The sequence below is a fragment of the Pinus tabuliformis genome, chromosome 7 (assembly GCF_031772625.1).
Source record: "Pinus tabuliformis cultivar Carrire ecotype Pingquan chromosome 7, CPIR1, whole genome shotgun sequence".
NCBI lineage: Eukaryota > Viridiplantae > Streptophyta > Pinopsida > Pinales > Pinaceae > Pinus > Pinus tabuliformis.
The window spans coordinates 1,833,827,426-1,833,841,372 of NC_142293.1; the positions used below are offsets into that span (position 1 = coordinate 1,833,827,426).

Sequence of the window (13,947 nt, forward strand, 5' to 3'; positions counted from 1 at the left end):
ACCTTTGCTCATCTGGTTACAGAAGCATCGAGGGTCCAGTTGCTCTGAAATTCGACTCCGAGAGGGGTGCAAAGGTGTCCAGCAAGTTAGATGTTGAAACAGGGGATGAGAAATGAGAAAGTGGGAAGTTGAAGTTGCAAGTTTTAATTCAGGTGGCGGGTGATTGGAAAAACATTGTATTATACTCATTGTGAGGCAAACGGAGTCTGCGACAGAGACTGTTTCGGAGACAGAGACAGAGATAGAGAAAAATTTGGAGACGAAGAGGGACAGGGCCCATGGCGATTCAATAGGGTTCAGTCATAGGGCGGTCGTTGGTGATGAGAGAGCGCAAAAAACGAAGGGTAAATAATCGACTCGTTAGACTACACCTTAATAAAAAGAAAGTTAAGAGCAATTATGAAAGGATAAATGCAAAAGAATAATAAAAGGGATCAAAAAGCCATAAAAACCAAGGCAATTTGAGCAATGCCCCCTTACATAAAGCTATCGCCCCTAGAGCTATGTATTGAATGCATCTACCAATTAAAAAGGAATACTTAGGTATTTGAATGTCCCAAGCAAATAATTGCATATGAACAATGGAGCTAACTAAATTGATTATAAGTGTATTAGTTATATAGAATCATTATGAAATAACAAGCAAGATGCCCCACATCAACTATTGAAGAAGGGCGGAGAAAATTATAACAGAAAGTAAAGTGGTGGAAAGACATATTTTCAAGGAAAGGATAACTCAAAGCACCAAGGAAGGAAATCTTCTATAAAGGCACTCAAGCAAAGAATATTCATTTACCTTACTGGATTGTGCAAGGAAACTAATGAACATCTCTGTGTTTTTCCCTTTACTAAACTCAACTGAAACATCACATATCCCTCAATGGGATTTTTGCGACCTATTTCTTTCTTTGGGTTTCATTGCATGTGATAGGGGTAAGTAGTGGTTGTATCGTATCTAGACCTGGAAAATTGTATTAAATATTTAGCTATTGATAAGTTTGAAAAGAATTCTTAGTACGATCTAACCTAATGATCCTTATATATGTCATGACCACTTATTATGTTGTTTTGGAAGTATGTTTTTGGATGTATGATGATAAGAGACCATAGAGTTGATGATACACCATGACGGAGGGGAACTTCTTACCACGACGATGATGACTACACTCTCTTTCCATGTTCCTTGATGATGTTCTTCTATTTTGATTAGTATTTGGACCATTCTTGAAGACATTGAGCTTCTTGATGACCTTGTACCCCTTAGAGAGGGCATGACACCACTATGATGGCATTGTAGCTTCTTGATGGACATTGAGCCTTCTCTTAATTATGGTGATAGTACACCCCTTTGTATGGGTCATGGCACCTTCTTAGTTAATGATGACATGGCCTAGCTCATGGACATTGCATTTATGATGGGTTGTTTTCTTTGATGATGACGTATGACTATTTTCAAGTCCACCTAGCATTAAAAGGATACCATGAAACACTTTCGATGATGATACATGACCTTTGATGAGAGGTTGCACCTTTTCATGGAGACATGGATTTAAGGGCATTATACACCACTTTTCAAGATGACATCATGCCCCACTCTTTCACTCACGCGTGTGACTTTTGGAAGACATTTATGATGGATGTCTAAAATTTATGACATATTTTACTCATTGATGAAGCATCTTTTGGGGGCCAACATTGACCTATCCACCTTGTATCATGGGCTTATTGCATTTCTAGACCTTTTAGTTATTTTATCCATTGTAGAAGTGATTGCTTGGTTTTCTCATATAAATAGAGGGAGCCCTCTCCATTGCACATTGTAGAAATTTCTTCTCTCCTGAGTTCTATCTTCTCTCTCATGCACTATGGATATCTAAGTAAAATGATATCTTAAGGAGTTGTGATGTGGATGGTTGTATTTTCTTGGATGATTATTTCTAAACTTCGAAAGATGCACACTAAATTTAATAGGCAAATTTTTATTTATTTTGATGGATAATGATTATTAAGCATTCACCAAAGTGTTGTTGGTAATTTTATTTCATCTTCTTTAGAGAAGATATTTCATCAAGTTCTTTTAGGTGACCCAAATGAATCTTCCCCCCTTATCTTTGAAGATTGTAAGACACCTAGGTCAACCTCCCAAGGTACACAAGTGAGTCTCTCTTGGTATTTGAACCAACATTCCTCTTTTTTGTCCCAAATTGTTGATCCTTGAATCGATATGCCCTAGAAAAGGTCAAGCACTAATCTTCTCCATTGTGTTAATCATTACTTCATTTTAAAAGAAATCTTTTATGTTTTACTTAGGGTTAGATTACAACAAAAGCTTATATTTTTAATGTTAAATAGCTTGGACATCTTACCCATAGGGTTAGAAAGTGCTTTGATTATGTTATAAAATACAAAGTGATTTTTAATGCATTATTCAACGACCTTCCAAGTCTAATGTATATGGTTTTTAATGTTATTATACAGTTTTTTAATGCAAAACTTTGTTCAAATCCAATCTCTATTTTACTCATGTGATAGCCCTTCATTCTTCACTTTATTATCATAAATATTGGGGCTATTATTTACTATTGTTATACATTGGTTTATTGCCACAATTTTCTATCTTCCAAGTTATTCTACTACAACATCGTGTAATTTTTTCTTATTGCGTGTTGATCTTACTTGAGCTCATCTTCATTGACATAACCCATTAGAACAATGATAGAACCCATGGAACTCAAATCTGTAAATTACCTTCAAATCCACCATAAACCCTATTTGTTTGATCCTTTTCAATGGCGGTGATCAAAGTAAAAGCCTTATGGGGCTTTTGACTTGGTTTATAGAAACATCCCTTGTGTTGAATGGAATCCATTACTAAAACAAGGGGTCTGGTTGTTAAGGTTACAATAGTGACTTTCCCATGTTACTCGTTGTCTTAGTCACCTAGTGAGGCTTTGCACTAAGGTACGAGATTTTGTTGTAACATACTCTCTCAAGGAAGCCCAAATATGTGTGGTGAAAGGAATTTTGTTTTTAGGATCAAATTGCATGACTATGGGCAAGGAACAATTACTAGGTTGAGTTGACTGCTCTATGGTTACTCATAAAATTTGTTGTAGACAAGCATTTTTCAATTCTAGCCTCTCATGGATTCCAAGCTGCTTATAGATTGGGCAATCAATAAGTTGCCAATTAAGAATTTGGTGCTTGATTCAACCATGAACAGAGTTTTAGAGATAAAAATAACTTGTATACATAGAGAAATTAATGTGGTTGATCATTTTTTTAAACGATATTTATCTTTGCAAGAGATCTTTTTAAACAAGAATTTAGGAGCTAACCCCTTTTTTAAATATGTTTGATCTTATTATTTATTTCTAAAAATAGTATTAAATGAAACTAGGCCTAAAATGGCAATTTTTGTATGTTTTTATACTATGAAGCATAGCAAAAGTCTTGATGTCGCCTTGCATGAATAATAAGTAACCCCAAGTCATGGCTAAAACTCTTTCAGTTTCCCTTTTAAGGCCAAAAAGGCTAAACAATGTATATATTGATTTCATCTTTGAAATATCGAAGAGAGAGAATACATGGGGAAAAAAATACTCATGAAACATGACTTTGTTGCTAAAATTATATATATATATATATATATATATATACTTTATCAAATACCAATGTTGGGAACATACTTGTTAGTATTCTGACAAATTACATTTCTCAAAAGCAATTTTTTCAAGTATAATCATGGGAAAATACATTTGTTAATGAATATCTCCAACTATAGTGTTCTAACATAAATTTATGTCATTTTACAAAAACATTATTCAATATCCTAAACAAACAACAACAACCAAAAATTGCAATATGAAAAGCAATTGTATAGTTGTTGGCATGATTTTAACCACACAAGTTAGATGCACCAGTGCCAAAATTCTTCACTGCAAAATAAAACAAAATATTCCATGGTGCACTTGTGTAGCTGAAAATTCCATCATAATCAAAGGAACATATACATTAATTGTCCCTACAAATTCAGTTGGACTAAAAATGAACACACTAATTTCCTGGAAAAGAAAATGCCAAATCTTAAACAACTTCCATTCTCCATAAGAATTGAGAGTAAAAAACTTGTCAAGGCTACCCAATTTTTTTGGCCGAACTTCTTTTTCTTAAAAACAATTGTCTAATTGTTTTGATTCCCATAAAGCTTGAGAGATTTAAAAGTTGGAACACGTCCGAATATAAGAACCTGACAAGCTTACTTGAGATATTAGGCAAACTCAACCATTTAAGTTTAAACCTGTTGGTATGAAAGTAATTGATAAAACTCTCTAAAGGTTTTGGTTATGTTAAAATTGTTAACTAGGGCCAAACTCCATGTGGGTCATCTTATTTATGGCAGCTGATATTTTTCTTGGATCCCTCTCATCAAGAGATGTAGGATTGATCTAAATATCATCTGATTCCGATAAGTATTCATGGAGTTATGAATTTATTTGTGTCATAAGACAATTCATCAAGGTCATCCAACAACCAAATAAACCCCTCATGTGCTCCGCGTTTTAGTATAAAAGGAGATGACTTGAGAGTCATTTTACACACAACTTCTCTCTTGATTTCTCTCCACTTGTCTTAGGTTTTAGTGTGAGAGAAATCTAGAAGGAAGTAGACCTAACGCAGTCCTAAAGAGGATGATCTAGCTCTCAACGCAGTTATGGAGGAGAGATCTAAACGCTGCCCTATGGAGAAGCCCTAACTCTACCCTTTGGAGACTCCCTAACGCTTCCCTATGGAGAAGAGCTAGCGTTGCCCTATGGAGAAGAGCTAACACTACCCTATGGAGAAGCCCTAACGCTACCCTTTGGAGAAGCCCTAACATAACCTATAAAGAGGTATACACAGTCAAGAAGGGCAGCAATGTAAGCCCTCATCGCAGATTAGAAAATGGTCTCTAGCATAGATGGATGCCCTAGAACCTTAACGCAATCTATGGAAGAATGAAAGCTCTAACTGCAGCAAGGGATAGGCTTGTTGTAGCAAGCCATAGTCCCATATACCCCTACAAGTCTACGTTAAGGCTAATAAGGAGGGTGTAAGGGCTAGTTGTGACTGCTAGGGTATAACTAGCCAACATGTGGTTTAGGAATGTTGGGGAAGGGTGATCATAGCCTTGGGACAAAAGTTGTGAAGGTTGTCCAAACCACTGTTAGAATACCCTTACCAGTCCAGCTATGTGGCAATCAGAGAATCCCCTAACAGTGAACTGATGTAAGTGCAGCAGCATGATATAATAAGGTGTGACAGCATTGTAATAAAGGTGCAGCATGTAAAGGACAACAACCATGCAAGGTACAACAAGCAAACAATGGGACAGCAAGCATGGACAACATGGTTCAACCATGGCACATGGGATAGCAACAAGACATAGTGTTGCAACAGCACATGGGACAGCAACAAGACATAGTGCTGCAATAGCAATTGAGACGGCAACAAGACATGGTGCTGCATTAGCAATTGGAACAACAGCAAGAAATGGTGCTGCAATAAAAATTGGGATAGCAGCAAGACATGGTGTTGCAATAGCAATTGGGACAGTAGTATGGTAAGCAAGGTGCAGCAAGCACATGGTGGCAAAACAAGGTGCAGCAATGGCACATGATGGTACATGATGCAGTACAGTGATGGGTACTGTCATGATTGATGAAGCATGATAAGATGCAACGTTGTGATGATGGGTGCAACACAGTGAGGTGTAGCATGATGACGAGATGCAGCACGATGATAGATGGAGTCACAATGGAGAATCAGTTGAAGCAGCTTGTCTTCAACTGATCTCATGTATCATCTTCTTAGAGATGATCTATGCTCTTGTCTAGATAAGTCAAAGTGTTGACTTCTGTTGTAAATGTATTATCTCTCTCTCTCTCTGCTGAACTATTGAAGAACATATAAAAAGAATTTATTAAAGGTTTCCCCACATTGGGGTTTGTCCATGGCTAACACCACATCTTGTGTCCTCTTGTCTTGGCTTGTCTTCTACGATTTATGTTTATGTTCTATCTACAATTTACTTTAATGCTGATGTGATTGCTAATCTGGAAAAGATATTGAGTTAATTGTGAAAATTGAAATAAATTGCTCTAAGCATAGAACATACCTAAAATTAACATGGTATCAAAGCTGAGGTGAAGACAAAGCCCAAGCAAGAGTGAAAGAGCAATCACCGAAGACAGTTGGGAAAAAACAAAAGGATCAGTGGATTCTTCATCCCTCTTCAAATTCACCGAGGGTGAAATCGAAGCAGAGAACATTATCAAAATGGCGCAGCAGAAGCTTCTGATGGCCTACCTAAATATCACTTCAATGGGAAGTTCGGATCTAAGGGTGAAAGGAAAGGCAGATGCCTTGGTTGCAATAAGTTCGTCCATTATGCAAAGGAGTGTTTGAATGGCAGGGACACATCACTTGATGATGATAACAATCATTCCAAGGACATCTTCAATGATCAGAGGAATGACAGGTAATGCCGGTAAGGACTAAATCTTCAAAGAAAGCAAGGAACCCCAGGTATGAAGAATCAAATGTTGTTTCTGATAAGATAAAGGAGCATTATCTTCTATTGGCCCTCTCCTTCAGATTCTTTGGGAATTTGGCTTATTAATTGTAGTGCTCCAAAGCACTTCAACAGATAGAAGGGTGCTCTCTCTAATTTGGTAGATATGGAAACAATCGTGGGATTATACTTGGAGTCGATGCCACCTATCCCGGAAAGGGTGTAGGAAATGTTACCCCTCAATTGAACGAGGGTAACCCGATTCATTTACAGAATCTCTTTTATGTCCCTGATCGCAAGAAGAACCTGGTGCCCATTTCGGCAATGGAAGTCAAAGACTACAGGGTGGCATTCATCGAAGGAAAGGTACGTGTTTGAAAATGAAATTTTCAAAGATGTTTTTTCTCATGGGTTCAGGGTTGGAAATTTGTATCAAGTTGCGGGATGGTCCATTGGGGATCATGTCAATTGACATATCTCATCTATAGCACCGGAGGTCTACTTACTATGGGACCCTACTTGATGTAAGTCAAATGGTGACAAGGATGCCTGAATTCAAGAAGAGCATGAAGGTACATGTCTGAAATGTACCGAATGAAAATCTTAGAAGGGGACCATTCCCCTTATGTAGCAAGAGTCCATGGGTTTAGAACAACCCGAGGAGTTTGAGATTCATGATTGGGAATCTCATGTATACCCAGGGGGAAGAAAGCCCTCTATGGCTTGAAGTAAAACACTTAGGGCATAGTATGAGAGGACTATTAGATGTCTGATGAAGCTGAGATTCACTAGGAGTGAAACCGATTCAAACCATTGCTTGAAGGTTGTGGATGATAGACCTCTCATACCGGCACCTTCTAAGGACAACCTATTTCTGACAGGTGCAGACCCTCTCATTTGCATAAATAAGAGGGAGTTGGATTCTGGATGTGGAACAGTAAACCGCAAGCCCATGACTACCTCGAGGATCTAAACTTTCAAGAAGTTATATGGTAGTGATGCTGGACCAAATTTGGGAAATGCCTCTGAGTTTCATAAACTCATTCGCATTGATGTTCTTGGTGAACTTCCATCCAGACATATGTTTTGCAGTTAGCATGATGAGCTCATATATGGTTGAGCCTCACTGGATTGGTGCCAAGAATCTTCTGAGATATCTTCGGGGCACAATCTCTTATGAATTGAGATACACTGCCGGAAATGTGAAACTGCATGATTATTCAAATGCTGACTAGGCAGGCAGTGTGGAGGATCGCAAGAGCACTTCTGAGTGTTGGTTCTCTTTGGATTATGCTTCGATATCATGGATGAGCAGGAAGCAGAAGTCGATTGCCTTAAGCACCGCCAAGACCAAATACATAGCTACGAGTATGATCTCGTATGAAGTTGCCTAGTTGTGGAAGCTCTTCAGTGAGTTGTTTGTACACATGATGGATACCACTGTGATCTTCTGTGTCAACCAGGGGGGATTCGATTATTGAGGAATCTCGTATTCTATGATTGCTCTAGCAGATAGACATCAGATACTACCTTATCAGGGATATGGTACGTCGATGAGCGAGGAGGCTCCATCGCATTGAGGCTGATGTACAGGTCGCAGACATTCTATCAAAGCCTCGGGGAAAGGTCAAATTCGTGACTTTCCCGAACGACTTGGAGTCGTTGAGAGACCATCTTATGAGGGTCCTGCATGTTGCATGCATTGAAGCTTTGGGAGCTCCGAGGGACTTGGGGTACTCACTGGAGCAACACGCGACCATAGGGCGACTCACCCTCCCTAATGGTGCGCTGTGTACAGGGTCAATGGCTCAGCCTTCCCTTGTGATACCCCGAGGCGACTTAGGGACAGGATGATTGGTTCCCTTGTCGAGGCATCCTACCCATGTAGTCTGGGACTCGTGGGATGTACCTCTCATCTGATCAATGAGCAGGGAAAAGGGGTTAGGGACCACAGTAATATTGTCGATGGACGCATCGTTGTATCTACTGTACTCCCTATGCTAGGATGACCTCCATTCATCCGGGATCAGTATGAGTGGTTTGAGACACTCTCTTGTGATATTGATCTAAGATCAATAAAACTGACTTCGGGTCAGTAGAGAATGGTATGAGACATTCTTGGTCAATTCTTCTTCTTCATGGTTTAGCGAAGCAGAGCTCAGCAGAGCAGTGCAGGGTACTGATGGCAGAGATAGTACAGTCAGACATATGGATCAGCAGATGGAGTTCTCCCTAGTTGATAGGGAGCATTAAAATTGGCAACTAGGGCCAAACTCCATGTGGGTCATCTTATTTTATATATTTTTCTTGGATCCCTCTCATTGAGAGGTGTAGGATTGATCTTAAAGATCATCTGATTCCGATAAGTATTCATGGAGTTATGAATTTATTTATGTTATAAGACAATTCGTCAAGGTCGGCCAGCAACCAAATAAACCCCTCATGTGCTCAATGTTTTAGTATAAAAGGAGATGACTTGAGAGTGATTTTACACACTTCTCTCTTGATTTCTCTCCACTTGTCTTGGGTTTTAATGTGAAATAAATCTAGAAGGAAGTAGCCCTAGCACAGTCCTAAGGAGGATGATCTAGCTCTCAACGCAATTATGGAGGAGAGATCTAAACGTTGCCATATGGAGAAGTACTAACGCTGCCCTATGGAGAAGCCCTAACGCTGCCCTATGGAGAAGCCCTAACGCTGCCCTTTGGAGAAGCCCTAACATAACCTATGAAGAGGTATACGCAGTCAAGAAGCGCAACAATGTAAGCCCTCAACGCAGATTAGAAAAGGGTCTCTACCCTAGATGGATGCTCTAGAACCTTAACGCAGTGTATGGAAGAATGAAAGCTCTAACCGCAGCAAGGGATAGGCTTGTTGTAGCAAGTTGCAGTCCCTTATACACCTGCAGGTCTACATTAAGGCTAATAAGGAAGGTGTAAGGGCTAATTGTGATTGCTGGGGTATAACAAGCCAACGTGTGGCTTAGGAATGCTGGGGAATGGTGATCATAGCCTTGGGACAAAAGTTGTGAAGGTTGTCCAAACAACTGTTAGAATACCCTTACCAGTCCAGCAATGTGGCAATCAGAGAATCCCCTAACAGTGAACTGATGTAAGTGCAACATCCTAATATAATAAGGTGTGACAACATTGTAATAAAGGTGCAGCATGTAAGGGACAACAAGCATGCAAGGTACAACAAGCAAACAATGGGATAGCAAGCATGGACAACATGGTTCAACCATGGCATATGGGACAGCAGCAAGACATAATGCTGCAACAACACATGGGATAGCAGCAAGACATAGTGTTGCAATAGCAATTGGGATAGCAACAAGACATGGTGTTGCAATAGCAATTGGGACAGTACCAAGAAATGGTGTTGCAATAGCAATTGGGGCAGTACCAAGAAATGGTGTTGCAATACCAATTGGGACAGCAGCAAGACATGGTGCTGCAACAACAATTGGGACAGTAGTATGGTAAGCAAGGTGTAGCAAGCACATGGTGGCAAAACAAGGTGCAGCAATGGCACATGATGGTACATGATGCAGTACAGTGATGGGTGTTGTCATGATTGATGAAGTGTGATAAGATGCAGCATTGTGATGATGAGTGCAGCACAGTGAGGTGCAGCATGATGACGAGATGCAGTACGATGATAGGTGAAGGAGTCACCTTGGAGAATCAGTTGAAGCAACATGTCTTTAAGTGATCTCATGTATCATCTTCTTAGAGATGATCTATGCTCTTGGCTAGATAAGTCAAAGTGTTGACTTCTGTTGTAAATGTATTCTCTCTCTCTCTGCTGAACTATTGAAGAACATATAAGAAGAATTGATCAAGGGTTTCCCCACATTGAAGTTTGTCCCTGACTAGCGCCACATCTTGTGTCCTCTTGTCTTGGCTTGTCTTCTGCGATTTATGTTTATGTTCTATCTGCAGTTTACTTTAATGCTGATGTGATTGCTAATTTGGAAAAGATATTGAGCTAACTGTGAAAATTGAAATAAATTACTCTAAACATAAAACATACCTAAAATTAACAAGTTTAGATGTTTGGAAAAGCAAGATTTATTCCAATGCTCTCAATTAGAGTTAGTCTCTAGCGCTTTCCATTGTTTTAAATAAGAAGAATATTAAATGTGTTCCACTTGTGAAAGGTTGGAGAATGTATGGATGGAGCGCATGCGGATACTCATAATGATTTGACATTGAAGAAAGTGGTGAAAGCGTCCAGAATTTCAGAGAAAGGCAAAGCGATAAAGAACTCAAGGAATGGCGTTTGCCCTTAAGAGTTTCACAGATAATAAAAAAAAATCGCAATGAAGTTTTGTTGTTTAAAACAATATTTTAAATATTGAACGGAGATGCTTACTGTATGGTGCAAAATTTTATTTTAAAATTATCCTTTACTATGTCGATGCATCACAAGAAGTTTAAAACAGTAATGTGGGATCATCCATCCCTACACCTGTGCATTCAAGGAAACTCGTAACCTTGGAGATGCCTATTTTATGGTGCAAAATTAAATTTTAAAATTATCCCTTACTATGGGCATGCATCACAAGTAGTCTAAAACAGTAATGTGGGTTCATCCATCCTTAACACCTTTGCATCCAACGAAACTTGTAAGCTTGCACGTCGAAAAGTACCTGGACATTTTGACCTCTTACAAGCCAGCAAGGAACACAAATGAACAGAAGGATACATGAACAATCTTATAACCGTAATACGATGGGAATTACTTGACTTCAAGACCAAGTATTTCACTATCTACAAACATGAAAAGAAATTATTAATAATCAAAAACATTGTTTTCCATCCAAAATGCATATAAGAATACCAAATTGCATATATGGGTATGAAGATCGCACTGTAACATTAAACAGACCAAACTCTCACATTAAACAAATGAATCAGACATAGTAGACTACAACTAAACTAGTTTAAAACCATGAGATTTTAATCCGAGAACATTTTAAGAACAAATTATTCATTCACATGCTTCATCGAAATTTGGTTGTGTTTGCAAAAATGCTGCCTTCGTTGACAAAGTAAGTAGGCAGCCCAGAGTGTATATGAATGCAAAGTTCACGACAGGCAACAACGGAAGGCGTTAACGAAACAATATCTAGTATCCGACTTTCTGCTAGTCTAATCACACAGTTAGAGGCAATGAAGAATAGAAAGCATGATCAATTGTACTCATAAACTGAAAAGAATGAAGCAATTCTGTTAAATTCGGCCCCTGTTTAAATCTGTTTTTTCAAAAATGCTAATTGGCAGTTGTATGACTTTGACATTACAGAAACTCTTGTTAGACTTTTATTTGTGCCAAGGAAACCACATAAGTGTCACAAGATGGAGCCTTATTTTTTGTCACAAGATGGTGGCTTGGCTTAATGTTCTCTGGCTAAAGAAAATAACATTAAATAAAAAGTGAGTGAAGAGGAAAATTCATGTCAAAAAGTCCCAACAAGACCTCAGAACTTCTGTGAATCTCTTTGATTGACACACTCACTGCGTGTCTCCGCCTTGCCCACCACGGTAAATATGCAGCAGAAATGATGATTCAGGATGATTATTCACATATCTCTCCAAGAAAACTTTTTCTTTCAAACGAAAAACCGAAAATGAACGTACTTCTCTTCTGAACTCTTGCACTTGCATAGACTTTAATGCCTCCATTACTTTATACCGAGGAATTATCCTCTTCTCCAAGCTGTAGCAAAATAGATCTGGATGCTTCACCAAATCATCCAATGGAACTCTCACAGTATTAGCCATAAAATTTACATTACGTTTCATTCTTTCCAATGAAAGCCTTAGAAACCGCGGCACCCGACTAGCTAATCCAGAAATTTGTTTTTCCGAGAAACCTAAAGATCTCAAACACTGAAATTTTCGTTCTATTGTTTCTTTACTTAGTCCGAAAGTCACATCCAAGACAGCAGCAAATAATTTTGATCCCTTCTTAAACCCCATATTCTCGACCTGTTTTAATGTGTCCATAAGTTTTTCTTCTGAAACCCACAGCACACTGGGTCGGTTTGCCACAATAAATGATAATGTTTTATCATCAAAGCCCGATCTTAGAATAAGTGAAGCTCTAGATTTAAGCTTATCCTCTCCGACACTAAGTATAATTGCATCTCTGCTAACTAGTTTGGAGATATCTTCTTCTTTCAAGAAAGTCCTAAGGAAGTTGAGCTTAGGCTTTAAACTTTGTTCGAGGCTAAGAGAAAGAACCCTAGGGTTACGAAGGATTACCCTCTGGACCTGGGCAGGTGTGGTCAAACCACAACCATTTAACAACTCCATAATTTCTTCCAACTTTTGGGTCGATATGGTATGAAGTAAGTGATTGTCATGTCTAAAAGCTTTCGTGATTTTTTCCTCTGTTAGACCACATTTGCTGATGAGAAAATCACTTACAACACCGCGCACTAGTGGAGCCGTGGACGGTATTGCGATTTGGTTACAAAAATTGGCGAATTTTATGGGGGATTTTGTATAAAATGGAAGAGAAGGAAGCAGAGAAATCGCCATCGAGGGGCAGTGGCCTAATAAAGGAAATGGGTTGGTGATCAATCATTTCCATATTTTGAACTGAGTAGATATCATCCTCTGTGAAATGAATACAGTGGGTAGACAGAATAATTAGTTTACCTGGAGGGGGCGAGCGGAATCGATGACTGAACGCCCGTAAGCTTGAACCTGGGCGCTGGTTGGAAGGCGACACAATTGGGTGAGAGAATGACCAAGTAGAGTTTAATGAGGCAGTAGGGAGTTGAGGGCCGGCATAATGTCCGAGGGCTAGGGTTTTGGGGTTTGGAACTTTTGAAAACCGCGACGAGTGTTTGGTAGTTTCACGCTGGGATGAGAATTTTGACAGTCAAATTGCCCGCCACGGTCAATTTTGACAGTCAAGTTTTTAAGGAATTATTGTTGAGAAGGGCTGAGCTGTGTTCCCGTCATATTTGGATGCTTGGAAATAGCACCATTAAGTCCAAGCAAATTTTGAAGCTGCATCTATTGCATAATTTGATAGATTTGTGATTTTCATTTATGATGTTTTAGAGCATCATTAATTTAAATCATTTTAATATTTTTAAATATATTTACTATTGAGGATTAAAAAATCTAATTATTAAAATTTAGTTTTATAATGTTTTTCCTTTACCAAGATTTGAATTTTTAATTAAAATAATATAATATTATTTTGATATGCATTTGACTTTTGTGGTAACACAAGATCTTGATTTATAGTTTATTTTTTGAATAAGTGGTCTATGATTTGCAAGGGAGAGATTGGTTAGCATAAAAATTAGTTATATAGCATTATTGAAATTCGCTAGCAAAAAAATTGGTTATATAGTATTATGTTTTTTT

General features: G+C 38.5%; 1 long non-coding RNA gene across 1 annotated transcript; it reads right to left on the bottom strand.

The window, feature by feature from the left end:
- Nucleotides 1–10,932: 10,932 nt before the first annotated feature.
- Nucleotides 10,933–13,430, bottom strand: LOC149255758 (uncharacterized). The gene is made up of 2 exons (XR_016266413.1): nucleotides 13,225–13,430; nucleotides 10,933–11,328 (listed from the first exon to the last, which is right to left on the bottom strand). It is a non-coding gene; the product is annotated as an uncharacterized LOC149255758 (long non-coding RNA).
- Between the last annotated feature and the right edge of the window lie 517 nt (nucleotides 13,431–13,947).